General features: G+C 42.5%; 1 pseudogene; it reads right to left on the bottom strand.

Annotated features, from left to right (window-relative positions):
* Nucleotides 1-11,606: 11,606 nt before the first annotated feature.
* LOC133363442 (5S ribosomal RNA) lies at nucleotides 11,607-11,715 on the bottom strand (annotated as a pseudogene).
* Nucleotides 11,716-14,801: the final 3,086 nt, after the last annotated feature.

Here is a 14,801-nt window from a genome sequence, read left to right as displayed (position 1 = left end):
GTCCAAAATCTATTCACCTGTTAATGGGCGCTTGATAGACCCATTCGCTCATCAGGCCACTCTATGAGATTAACTAAGGAGACTAGTCAGACCCGCAGAGCAGGTTTCTTGCTTGCATATCCCAACTTCAGATACAGATTTGAAAGCGACCCAAAGAAACAATCTATCTCAACCCCCAAATCCATAACACTACCCCCTCCCCTGACAAAGGTCTGTCCCAGACTTGCAAATAAAGAACAGAATAATAGCTTTTCCTGTAAAGAAATAACAGTTACACGTTAATAAAGGCATTGAAACATACATCATCAAAGGCATAGTCATAGCACAGTCACATTTCCACACAACGCAAGTACAAAAACTGTCCATTCCTTTACAGCAAGTATTCAGTTAATTATTCTCTCTTTAGGCTTACTCTTCTTTCTTGCAAAAAAAGTCACAGTTCTATATCCAAACTGCTTATCCAGTCCTCATACTTGGCAGTGCCCAAGACAGTGAGTCCCCAACATGTTTAAACCAGATTACAGCCTCAGTACTGGAGCTCCTTTGTCCTGCCTTGTGCACAGCAGCACAGCAGCCCTCAAAAACACAAACATCTTTCTTTTGTTCCCCTAAACAGTTGGACACACACAAAATCTAACAGGCATAGTATAGCAATGCAAAAACCTATCAGCATAATTCGTAAAAACTCATTAAACAGTTCATATCCCCTCAAGCATGCAAAAAGCACAAATCAAAAGCATTTCAAAAGGCAATCTTAAAACCATCAGGAAGAATTCCTGCAACATATCTGGACACCACACTTTAAGAAGGACGCAGACAAACTGGAACAGGTTCAGAGGAGGGCAACAAGGATGATCAGGGGACTGGAAACAAAGCCCTATGAGGAAAGACTGGAAGAACTGGGGATGTTTAGCTTTGAGAAGAGAAGATTGAGGGGAGATATGATAGCACTCTTCAAGTACTTGAAAGGTTGCCACACAGAGGAGGGCCAGGATCTCTTCTTGATTGTCCCAGAGTGCAGGACACGGAATAATGGACTCAAGTTACAGGTAGCCAGATTTTGGCTGAACATCCTGTTAGAGCAGTACAACAATGGAACCAATTACCTAGGGAGGTGGTTGGCTCTCCAACACTAGAGGCATTCAAGAGGCAGCTGGAGAGCCATCTGTCAGGTGTCCTTTAACTTGGATTCTGCGTTGAGCATTGGGTTGGACTCAATGGCCTTATAAGCACCTTCCAATTCTATGATGCTGTGATTCCACACAGTCCCATAAGCACAGCCCCCCACCTCAAAACCATTCAGTTGCCCACATGGCCCTTTGTCTTGGAGCTTCATGGAGTTCCCAGTCCAAGCTGATCCCTGCAGCTGCCTGCAGGGTCTTGGGAAGCAACTCCAGGAACACATCTGTTTTCTCATCAGCACACAGCAGACTGTAGCCCTCTTCTCCCCACTCGCTGCCCTGGAAAAAGTCTTTAAGCAAGTCCACTTCATCCTGTCCCAAACTGCAAATCCTAGCCCTGCCACAAGTCTTTATCTAGGGGTATCTTCTTCAGGACTAGATGTCTTAGCCCACCCAGGTTGGCAGAAAGAAATTTTCCTCTTTGTTCACCCTCGCCATCTCCAGAGTAAATCATGAGCCCAAACAAAGGCATGTAATATTCTCCCAGGGTCCCTTGCCCTCAAAACTCACAGAACCCTGGAAAACCCTTGTTGCTGGAGATTGCTTAACAGCTTCACCCACTGCAGGAGCCAGATCCCACCCTGTTAGGCTATCACTGGGCACCCAATCTGCAAAGTCACTCAAGGATTTGATCTCACCCATTTCTGAAGGTGCTGGCAGCTCCTCTTGGACTTGCACACACACCTCTAACTTTTCCTCCTGCACTTTCTCTTGCACTGCCATTTCTCCAGGTACTGGCAGCTCCTCTCCCACACATGGTTCCTCCTGCACTTTCTCTTCCACAGCCGGCACACACGGGGTGAAGCAATCTATCAACAGCTGCTCTACTCCAGCCTGTAGTTCACCTTTTTCCAAGGCCCTTTCTTCTTCCTGCACTACTCCAACAGCAGGCACACATGGAGCAGAGAAATCTATCAGCAGCGTCTCTTCTCCGGCCTGTACTCCACTTTCTTCCAAGTCATCTTCTTCATTTTCCAGCCTCCTTCAGGTCTTGGGGCTTCACCTTCATCTTTCTGGCATCTTCCCCACTGGCAGGCTTCTTCTTTGTCCACCACTGACTGAAACTCCACACAGTCCAAGCCCTTCAGCTGCCCATCCTTTTCCTGGATCTCTTTAGCCACCTTCCTTTGGGTACCCTGCAGCTGGGATCCCGGGTCACTCTCAATCCCCTGCAGTGGCTGGTCAGGCATGGCTCTCACCTGCTCACATGGGGTCTCATTTTTCTCTCTAAAGAGGCCTCCCATTCTCTCTTCAAATCGTTGCTGGTCTTCCTGGCGCTTTCATTGCCTTTACTGCTGGTCCTCCTGGTGCCACAATTTCATCTGCTTCAGGAGTACTTCTAGTTCTCCATTTTGACTGAGGCACACTTTGCTCCCAATTCTTCTTCCAGGAAACTCAATCCCACTTCTCACACCAGTGTTGCATGCCACCCCAATCTCTGAGCAGTGCAAGATTTCCAGGGGCTCCTGTGCTTACCCACGGTTTGGGAAAAGAAGGCCAGCATAGACAGTGGTGTCTTTTAGGAAATACATTTTTTATTTACACACATTCCAACCTGACCTTAAGTTGGAGGGGTTCACAGCATTAACAGTCCAATGGATATTGCTTTTCCATCAGGCTTGTAGGAGGCTCCCCAAGCCATAGTGCAGAAAGCAGGCCTCTGTGTATGTCTTCCCTGTTCCCAGCTTTTCCAGGCTAGACTAAAAACACAAGCCTCTCTTCGGCTCTCAAATGAGGGGGGCAGAGAAAGGGCCTTTCTCTTGCAAAGAGTTGCAATAACAACAGGATCTCTCTGCCCAAAATCTATTCACCTGTCTATTCACTTGATAGGCCCATTAGCTCACCTGGCCACTCTATTAAATTAACAAAGGAGCAGGTTTCTTGCTTGCATGTTCCAACTTCAGATACAAGATCACAGGCTTGAAGGGGATCCAAATAAATAATCTGTCTCAATTTCCAAACCCATAACCATATGTTTTATTAGTGCTATTATACTGAGTGGGAGTGGTAAAATGTGCTTCTAAACCATCTTAGAAAGAAAATATATTACTTTGCATTCCACAACTCCCAAATGGAAAAATATTGAGAAAAAGGACTGTCCTGTCATAGGCAAGTCAGGACATAAAGAGTAACACATAACCAGGGAGATAAGATTTCACAGGATCTAATAGAGTCTAGAGTGGAACTGGGTCTAGGGATCCAGAAACACTTCAGCAGATGGGCTGGAGGCAGAGAAACATGTAGGATGAAAGGTCTATCTGTGCATTTATTTTTGGGGCTGTAAAGCAGAGGTTGCGAACCTGGCACCTATGGGTGCCATTGTACCTGCGAAAACCTTATTTTGTGCCCTCAGGATGATTTATAATCCCAAGATTCCCAGCTTTCATTTTTTAACAAAATTAATTTCTAGCAATTTTAGAATCTGAGATATGAGGCAAAATGTACAGATGCAATTCTTCTCAATTTTTGCAAGACATTAGCCTGCTCTGCCCTTTCAGTGTTTTACTCTTCCCACCCTCCACCCCCCTCAAAAAAAGTCCCATGGACTCCTATGTATGTGAGAGAGGGAGAAAGGGACTTGGAAGAGGGAGGGATGAGGAGCATATGCATGTATGTATGCATGTATGGTCTGTGAAAGAAAGATGTGTGTGTTTGTGTGTCTGGGAGTGTATGTGCGTAACAGAGGTAGATATGAATGAACGCATGCTCTGTTTGAGAGAGGGAGAGGTGCACTTGAGCAGAGACAGGAAGAGATGTATATGTGAAGTGTGTGTGTCTGAGTGAGAGATGCATGTGTGTGGTGAGTGTGTGCATGTATGAGAATCAGAGTGTGGTGTGGTCATCATGTATATTTTTCCTGGTACTGGGGAATGTTATTTGATGTTATTGGACAGCAACAACATCACTAAATGTGTGGGAGAGAAATCAATATTGTGTGATCTTCACAATCAGGAACAGCAAGACATAGCTGACTTTCCTTTGTAAGCCTGAAGTTTTCTGGGTCAGGGATGGGGTGGGGAGGGAAGCTGAAATGACTGTACTCTCTTTCATTTTGTGTTATGCCATGCCCTATGGCAGCCACTTTGTGACTGGTGCCCACAGCACTTTCTTAAAACTCAAAATGTGCCCATTGGTCCCAAAAGGTTGGCAACACCTGCTATGAAGTTATGCAATGACTTTATCAACATATTATCACAGAGTGAGACATTTGTTTGAACTTGAAAAGCATTTTATTGCAGAGAAAATGCTAGGCTGAATATTACATATGCATTCATGCAGAAAATAGTATGAAACCTGTAGTGTGCCACATGATCTAACATCCCCAGTAGATGATTTTCAAGGCAAAACTGTCAGTGACCACAGCGTGTTCATAGGTGGTGAAGGTGAGGTCTATGTGCTGTAGTCAGCCCTGCAGGGCCAGCACCAGGCTTGAGTGAGCTCCCAGCACAGTGCTGCTGATACGCTCCTTGAAATAAGTGGACGCCTGCATGTGACCTGTTACCACTTGGACACCCTGGCAACATTGGAGCCATTAGTCAGTCCTCCCCATGAGATGGCCTTGCCCAATGGGATGTCGGCTATAATGCGGTGACAGCTGACTGGCTGCACAAGTCAAATTAATGTCAGGAGGCTGCTATGTTTTATTACTTGTTAACTGATCAGGCCAAACACATACCCAATAATAATAATATAAACATCATTCAACAACAATAAAAAAGTCAGAATGAATACATAAAACTGCATCCATGTTCTGGGCATTGCATTTTGGGAGATGAAACATGGAGTTGTATTCAGCTAAGTCCTACTCAGAGGAGACCTACTGAAATTAATAAACCTAAGTTAGTCATATCCATTAACTTCAATGGGTCTACTCTGAGCAGGACTAGTGATGAATTCCACCCATGGTAACCACCCTGTCACCAATCAGAGCAGAGCAGCTGCTCAGCTCCTATCCCATTACAATGCCACTAGGTAAGCCCATCTGTGGTGTGTGTGACTGGCAGCTGCAGCACCACCATGGCCAGTGCCTGTGTGGCCAGGGGGCACTGGCAGTAATGCCAGAGAGAAGGCAGCATGGTCCCAGGCAAGGCATCAGTCCTGGTGGGCCCTGCTGGGGTACCCAGGCCCTGGCAGCTGCCTGAGTATGCTGGGTACTGACACCACGCCTACAGCACCATACAAATGGTTTGATGAGTGGATGGGTTGCCCTGATGCATGAGCAGGCTGGTTATGTTCTTCCTCCTCCACCACTATCACCTTCCAGCATCAAAAACTAAGGGTAGGAAGATTCTTCCCTTTCTATTACTATGTCATAGCCACCTCACAGGCCACCACTGTCAATCACACATGTGTATATGTTCCTAAGTACATGCATGCAGGATTAATTGCACATGACAATCCACATATTGGTTTTCATGCTGTTTGCCACATGAAACTACTTTCTGTGTATGAAGCAGCCTTAATCCAAGGTGTTCCAAGGGTGAATTATAGCAAACCCCTACCATTATTTCCCCCAACTATATATTGATTTCCAAACTTTGACATGTAGTAATATGATAAATAGCAGTTCTGTATATCTGTTGACTAACAAGTCACCTCAGTAAACATAATTTATTCTCTAATGTGGGTGTTTCGTGGGAATGTTAAAAACCTTTTCTTCTAATCAGGAAAATGAAATATATTAATATAATGATAACCATATGTTGAACCACATTTTATTTTACATAGTTCCTATATCCTTTCACTAAAGAAAATGCTGAATAAACATGCAGCATGGGCAGCTTAGTAATCTTTTATTCACTTCTGGGTGATTTATCCATTTGGAAAGGTAGCAAATGAATTGCTTAGATGGGGACATTAAAAACTAAAATACTCAATAGCAGGCAATATAATTAAGTTGGTAGCAATTATTGCAGTAGGCTTCAAGCTGAGATCCAATCACATCTCATCGCTTTAGAAAAGGGACAGATGCTTCAAACAGTCACAGTGATTCTGCAGATAGAAGTTTTCCACTTGATTCATTTGTGAACGAATGCCTGGTATGAATTCATAAAAGATTTACAGAGCAATCCTGTCCCTGAATCACAACTGCTGGGTGGGAGTAGGGTCACTACTAAATTCCACAGTATGATGGCATAATAGAAGCAGGAGAAGCTGTGATCCTCCAGGGATTGTTGGACTCCAACTCCCATCAGCATCAGCTAGCATGGTCAGTGGGCATGGATGATGGGACTTCTAGTCCTGCAATACCACAGATTCCCCGTATCTGCAGTATATTGCAGTGGATGTTGTCCTGGTTCCCAACAGGAAGCAGACTCAGGACTCAGAGACTGGATTTTTCATGAAGCTTTATTCCAGAAGTCAGTACAAGAATGCAGCATCAAGCACTCTAGGCATAATTCAGTATACAGAACATGAACAAACTAGGCATATCTCACAAACAGACTAGGCATCTTTCAGAAACATGCTAGGCATATCTCATGAACAGACTAGGCATGTAGATATAACAGCAGACTGCATATTGCAGGACATGAGCTAAGCATGTGGAGGGAACAGCAGACTGTTGTCGCAATGACCTAATCAAACCCAGCTACTCTAGATACAAGAGAGATGTGCAGGCACATTACTTGTCCAAGCATTCTCTAGTACTTTCCAGATTTTGCTGCAAGGCGAAGGCTTCTCCTAGCAGCAGACAGCATTTTCTTTAGATAAAGCTAACTCTTTTCTAATCTGTGTGACCTTGGTGAAAGTGTAATCTCTGATTCTGACATACTACTTTCAGTTTGCTCCCTCTGGAAGACTCCAGGGTGTTTATTAAGTTTTATCTGTTCAACAGCTGGGTATGGGCTGGGTGCCAATGGGAATTCCTTTCTCCCTGTTATAGATGCAGGGGGATTATGGGCACCATTAGACTCACAAGAGTTAGAGCTGCCAGGGATTTCTGGAAACATTTCTTCTGTGTTTTCCCCAGCCCCCTCTGTGACATCTGTAATCCATTTTCCCTCCTCCCAATCTTGCCAAGGGTTCTGCTTGGGGCCCATGACAGATATATGTTGGCATAGCATTATATTCAAGTTCTTTAGGATCTGAACTCCAAAGTATGACTGACTTAAACTCAGCTGAGATTCCAAACTTTGTTTTATCTGTGTTTGAATAAAAGGCCCCAGATTTATATATAGTGCCTCCAATTTATCATAGTTTCCATAGTTCAAATCTGCTACTTTTGTATTAGTATTAGTATGGTTTATTTCTATGCCGCCTTTTGGCCAAAAGGCCCTCAAGGTGGCTTACAAAAAATAAACACAAATACAAAATATCAGGAAGAACAGTACAATTTACAAAAATTAGATAACAAAGTATTAACATTATTCAAAAGCAAAAATAACAATTTTCAATGATAATACAATAACAGGCAACATTTTCCTAATACTTCCCTAATAAAGTCCTAATAATTAGATGATGTCTACTAGTTCTTACATCAATATATTGATATCAAAGCATGGTACCACTGGGGTGTCCTGCTGGTACAGCACCTGCCAGTCCTGATACCGGAAAGGGATCAGGGGCAGTCCAGTTTTTTGCCAACATAGACAGTGTCCACGGTAAGCAGTACTTCAACTTGATCACGGGAATAAAGCAATCGATGTTCCAGCCCACAATCTCCCTGCCCTGGGTGGCCAGGCTGTTCTCATAGGTCATGGCAAAGATGGAAACAAGGAGCTCGAAGGGAAAGGAGAGGAAAGAGGTGGAAGCCTGCTTGGTATGGGTGGGTCTGCCTGTGGGGGAGGTGGAAACGATGGGCTCTGAGAGGAAAGGAGAGGAAAGAAGTGGAGGCCAGCTCAGCGTAGGCGGATCTGTCCGTGGGGGAGGCCCCGGCAACAGAGCTCATGTCATCGGAGAGTTGGTGTGGGACCGCCATCATGACCGGGCTAGACGATGAGAGGCCCAGCAGGGAGGGCAGCGGTGAAGAAGACACAGTGATGGAGATGGGTGGGTGACGGTGGCTCTGGGGCTTTCAAAAGTAAATGTGGCACAGCTGCCCCTCAGCCAAGCTCTGAATTGCTTCATTGTAGGCCTTGTCAGCCTCCCCCAGAGCAAGGCGGCATTCTTGGTGGCTTCAGGAGCAGCAGCAGTGTCGGCGGCGTCAGTGTCTTTCTGTCGGTCTCATCAGCGTCTTCTCAATTTGTGAGATTTTCATAAAAGCAGGAAATGTAAATGTAAATGTACTGCCTTCAAGTCAATTCCGACTATATACTGTACTATATATATATATATATATATATAGCACTTTACCATATAAAAGCTCCTTCACAACTTCTGGTGGTGTCTACATTGGCTGTACATTGGAAATGAAGTAGATATGTGGTCCCTCCTATTGAATATTCATATTACTCCATTGAGTATCAGCAAAAGGCTCATGTTTTTCACTAAAATACCCCCTCAATAGTGTAAACAGATACTCCAAAACACTTCAATTATCAAAGGCTTTATATGCATCAAGTGTAATCAGGGCTAATAAACACAATTTTTAAAAAAAATATGTTTTGCTGTGCTGGATCACATTCAAGATTCTTCATATCAGATATTAATTTTGATGACTCTGAACAAATCCTGCTTGATCAGGTATTATGGAACATGAGTAATTGTTATCTTGGTTCAATAGCTATATGAGTCTGTAGATTGGTGGTCTTCCAAATTTTTCCTGTCTTTGGTGCTCTGATTATTCTCAAGAGTGGAGGCTGGTGCCCCCACTGTCAGTGGAACAGGGAATCTGCTCTGGGTTTTAGCTGGAACTTTCAAGAAGCAGTCCAAGGTGCTCAGCAGATTCACTGCCCCACTGACATCGAAGCCACCAGCCTCAACTGATTCTCAACACATGCTACAGAGCCCTGTCACCGGGGGAGGGATTGGTGCACTATACTTCCTTCCCTAGATATTTTTTCGGGGGGGAGATTATCATTTTAACTTGTGACATAATAGTCAATGACAACTTCCATTTAAAGAATGATAGCTTGTTTTAAGAACAGGGGCAATTTAAGAATAAGCCCCTATTAAAAATTCAGTGAATAAGGTAGGGCAAGGGCACAACAAAAGCTTTATCTGGAAGAGCCTCCAAAAGTCTGCTCACTCAAGACTTTTCCTGACTGAGGTGGATTTTTCATGGACACCCTCACCCTATAAATATTTAAGTGATCCTGAAAAAAACAGCCTATATAGTAACACAACCCTTGAAGAGTTGAATATTAGATCTTTAAGGAGGAATTTGAAAATATTCCTGTTTATTCAGGCATTTGATGGATGATGGAGACTCTTCCTGGCAACCCAGATATTACTGAACAGAAGAATATTTTTATTTGCAATTGTTTTTAGAATATTTTTTATCTGTAGCTGTTTCTTAGAATGTTTTAACTGTAACTGCTTTTAGAAGGTTTTTCATTATTTTTAGAATGTTTTTGTTTTTTGATTGTTATCAAATTGTTTTATTTGCTGCCTTCGGGAAGAAGGATGGGATATAAATTTAATAAATAAATAAATAATAAACACACAATACTGCTCTACTCATCACAATAACTGCAGAATAAACAAACTCTTACTTCTTACTGCAGGCAAACATGCTTCTTTATTGCTGGCTAGGTAGAGAACACAACTGAAACTAGAGAAAAGGAAAGTCCAAGGGGTGGAGTCTAACTCTAGGCCATAATATTCCTCCTAATTCTTCCTAAAAGTCAATTTTTTATCTAAAAGTCAAAATTTCCCCCTAAAAGTTCATAAAGTTGGAGACAGACACATCTCACTGGGGAGGCACTTCAAAAATGTGGAGCCACCACTGAAAAGGTGCTGTCATGGGTCAATGTCAACCGGATAGCTGCCGATGCTGGCACCACCACCAAGACCTTACCTACTGTTTGTAGAGTTTGAGATGGTTGATACTTTTAGATACTCTTTAATTGCTGAAGGGTGAAATAAAGAGAACTTAAAGTGATCTGAAAAAATAGTTGTCCTCTTTTAAAACACTCACAATCAGAATGACTGTTGTTTCTTCTTTTTCTTGAGTACTTGATGGGAAAGGCTGAAACAGCCCTAGAGGAACAGAAACTGTGCACACTACAGTTAGCTAGCTGGCTGGCTGGCCACCTAGGTTGTAACTCAGGCCTAAGTTCTGATTTTCCCAACGTCTACAGCTCAACATGAGGCCTTTTCAGGGTTTCTGAAGAAAGAAAGCTTTCTTGCATGTTTATCTGATCTGATCATATAACACCTGTTCTGGCCCGCTTGCACTGGCTTCCAATACGCTTCCGGGCCAAATTCAAAATGTTGGTATTAACCTATAAAGCCTTATACGGCGCAGGACCTCGATATCTGTCGGAACGCCTCTCCCGTTATGAACCAGCTCGTGCACTACGGTCTGCTACGAAGGCCCTCCTCCGGGTCCCGACTCATAGGGAGGCCCGGAGGGCGGTGACAAGATCAAGGGCCTTCTCAGTGGTGGAGTTTTCCCATTCTTTAACCAAATAATTTCCAGCTTTATCTCTGCTGCTGAAATTGTTTTGTTTAACATTTCCATTGCTTTTCTGTGATAGGTTTTAGGTTAACCTTCTATATCCAATTCTCTTGGATGCTCAGGCTGGTACAATTCTGAGTAATAACCCATAAAAGTGTTATTTATGTCTTTAGTGTCCTATACCATCAAATTATCTCCTATGCAAATCATAGGTATTCTACTTTTCTCCATTTTTTTAAAGCATTTTGCCATACTCATAGTATTTGGTAAGCTGTGTATATGGGGCCTTTGTCACACTTTTAACTTCTAGATTTGGGTTCCCAAATCATGGTCCACAAGGTTCGTTCAGGTAGTCTGTGGCATGTCTGTGAAAACACAATTAAAATCATACAGCGTCTAGCACAGTACATTACAATTGCTACAACTGTTAGAAAAATCATAAAGTGGTCCGCCATGACCCTCAGCAATTTTCAAGTGGTCCATGGAAAAAAAAGTTTGGCAACTACTGCTCTAGAGACTCAAACTCTCTTTGTTTAGTCTCTAATTCCTTAAAGACTATAGGACTACACGCACACTTATGTTTTAACTCTAACTCTACTCTTGCCTGCTGTAAATTCTGTTTATTTCTTATACTGTGAAAAATAATACAATGAGACTCACCTCACCCCCCCAAAAAAAGTTCAAGTTCCAGTTTGGAAAAATTAATAGTGGTCACAAATAGAAATTAAGGAGATTGGAGTTAACATATAGGTTGAAACGTGTGGGATCAGCATTATAATTTGCAGTTCTTAGGGGCAAGAATGCTGTTAAATGCGTTCAAGTTGATTACGACTTGTGGCGACCCTATGAATCTCTTCTAGATATATTCATAGGGTTTTCATGGTAAGAGGTATTCAGAGGTGGTTCACCATTGCCTTCCTCTAAGCCTACGGCACCCGGTATTCCCAGGCAGTCTTCCATCCAAGTACTAACCAGGCCTGACCCTGCTTAACTTCTGAGATCAGGCTTGTTCAGGGTAGTATGGCCATAGGCTAGGGGTAAGAACAAGGGCCTGGAAAAGGGTATTCTCCTGTTGTCTTTGGAACAAAAAGAAGAAAAAACTATGAGGTGTAATCTTGCTGTTGAGCTGTTCTCTGTTTATAGTTATATATTGTAAAGTTTCTTAATTAAAAGGGGGGTGATTAGTATATAAGTCACAGGAAACCTCCAATGGTTCATTGCCTTCAGGTTACTTCGTGGGCCAAGTTAAAGAAGTCCATTCAGAAGAGCTCCACTGGATGGCACTGCTTGAACACTGTTCTGCCCCAACTGGGCACTGTGCTATTTGTTATATTGTCCCCTAGTGTCAGCATTTAGAATTGCTTTCATTTTCTCTTGGTAGATCTTGTAGCAACCAAACAAGCCTCAGTATCTATTATCATGCATTGATTGGTTGTTCCTGTGTAAAATATATCTAATTCTGTTTTGACTAATTTTCCTCAGAAGAAGAAAAGTTTTTCTTTCACCTAATTCTTTGTCAGTCTGGAGGGCCTGGCTTTGCATTGTATTTTCCTCCATCCATGCCACCCTTTTACTTCAGTCAGATTCAACTTTCTCTATAATTATTTGAGTATCTGCATTTACAGGTTGTTTGCTGTTCTAGTTATTAACAAAGTTGAAGATTGGTTTGGTTTACCTGAACGTGTTGACTGGATGAGTTCAGTTGACTAGACAGATAAACAGCTTAAGATGAGTTGAAGACAGAACAAACACAACTGAGGTGAAGAAGTATTGCTTCCTTTCTCCACCACAGCAGACTACATTGTACAATGAGCTCTCACTTGTGTTCGGTCAGGGTGCTTCCAGATGGGCAGCTCCTAATGTTATCCAGTCATTGTTTTTCTGGTGTAAGCTGCATGCATAATTGCTGTTGACCTTCCACACTATCTACAAACTCTGCACACTTTTTGTGTGTATATGTTCCATGTTCCATGCCAACCAGTGGGCAGGGCATGAGAGGATGTAGCTGAGGTTCAACCTAACTGCCTCTTTGTTCCTGAGCATGCACAGAAGTCTAGGGATATACCTGTATGCACATTTTTGTTGTGCATTTTATCCGCCCTACCTGCAAAGAGTGCAATTATGGAAGTTCAGAATACTCAGTTCTGCAGATTTCCTTCACTTCATTATTCCTGAAACTTAATTCTGAAGATTCACCTTTATTTTTCTTTGCATACAGTCTACTTGTGAGAAAGACAGTACAAGACACTTGATTTAGAAGGGAATTCCCCTGCTTCTCGCTTTTTTACAGACAATTTAGATCTCAAAGCACACCTGGTCCTTCCCTGATGACTTCCTCCTCCTGATGTGAAGCCCTCTGGTTACCAGATGAGCACTCCTCTGCAAGCTCTGTGCTTCTGGCAAGCCTCAATGCAGGGGTCCAAGCATGGTGTAGGTTTGTCAGGAGGGCAGGCAAGGTTTCCTGCAGGATGGGTAAGCCATGCTAGTGTAATGTGACAGTCGGTTCTTTAGGGTTCCAGTAGCTTTGGAAGTCTCCGCAGAACCCCACTCCTTTTCCTCAGATGAAATCCCCATGGAGTTATGGTTGAGCTAAACTCTGACATTTTGGAGTTGTTTTTTTCCTCTGCCATTTCAGCTATTGCTTTCTGTTGTCTCTTAATGCTTTTGATTTTGTATTTAATTTTTATTAGCAGCTGGTAAAATAGAAAGGTGGGATAAAAGTGTTTCAAAATGATAAAGACAAGAATAAACAGTTGTCATAAAACACCCTTGGTACTTGCTGTACAGACTTGCAAATATAATTAAGGTTTATAAACTACCCAATTTTCAGGGGGGGCACTATGGAATGCAGTCCAGCAAATATCATTCACAGTGTTTCATCATAATACAGAACTGCTTTAGACTAGATGAAATAATTTATTCCACATATGGGAGATAATATACCAGAGGGGGAACAAATGGACCACATCGGTCAAATCTGTCACTTGAAGTACAGAATTATAATAACCACATGTCTGTGCTAGGAGATGAAACATTCTAGGAAATAGCAATGGAGTAGCAGGGTGGGTGTGAGAGGAGGGATATGCTTGAGTAGTTGAAAGCAGGTTTACTTAAAACAATTAATGAGAAACTGTCATGATAGTTAAGAGTGAATGTGATTACATCAAGGCTTTACATATTCTGCATTTATAGTGCAGGTGAACATCTGTGTCTAAAAATGACTCTGTTAAATAACTGGAACACAAGCAAGACTAAAAGCTTCATACATTTTTTGGCTCTGTGGGATGAGTCCTGTCTTGACTGTATATATTATTAAACAGGGTGTGACTCAAAGGGTGAGCCTGATGCAAGGAAACACACAAGTCAGTCTTTCACTTTCAAGGGTATACAGCTGCATATTTAGAGAAAAAGACACACAAAATATGGGGCTCAAAATTATTTATCTTTAGAGGTATACCTTCTTAAAGGAAAATGTCACTGTATTGGCAAACGCTTAACAATGCACAAGCCTTATCTCTTTGTAATGAAGGCATAGGAGTTGGCAAAAAGCCAAAGAAATGTTTTGCTCTTAAAGAAAGAGTAAGCAACTTTATGTGATGTAACTCATACTCTTGTCTACTCTGGTGGACTCTTCTAATACTCAGACTAAGATCACTAGCTGACATGACTGTGTTAAATGTTCACTACTTCTTCAAGCAATGAAATATCCCCAGGCAGAACATGGGGGTGGGGAGGAAGAGTGGAACTGAGCATCCTGGAAGAAGGCATGGCTGGCTGGCTGGCACCTCACACTACTACATCATTTTGTCACAGGTGACACTTCTTTTTCCCACACATTTCAACATTCACAATACCCCCCCACACATCCCTTTCTGCCAGGGACCCATATAAATAAGATCTGTTCACCTGGGAGGTGCTGTCTGAGGGATTACTTTTGCTTTCTCAGACTTTTTTTTGGGGGGGGGGAGACTGGCCTTTTCCTTCAGAAAGAAGGATTGGTATATTTGGCCTTTAGTTTGTTTTCAAAATATGCTATTAGAATTTTCTTGTCATAGTTTTGTAAGATGTAATTTATTACTTTTTCTGTATATTGGGGGCTTTTTTTGGCCAAAAGGCAG

Source organism: Rhineura floridana, chromosome 8 (assembly GCF_030035675.1).
Source record: "Rhineura floridana isolate rRhiFlo1 chromosome 8, rRhiFlo1.hap2, whole genome shotgun sequence".
Classification (NCBI taxonomy): domain Eukaryota; kingdom Metazoa; phylum Chordata; class Lepidosauria; order Squamata; family Rhineuridae; genus Rhineura; species Rhineura floridana.
Note: the sequence above shows the minus strand (reverse complement) of the source record. Positions and strands in the feature narration are given on the sequence as shown.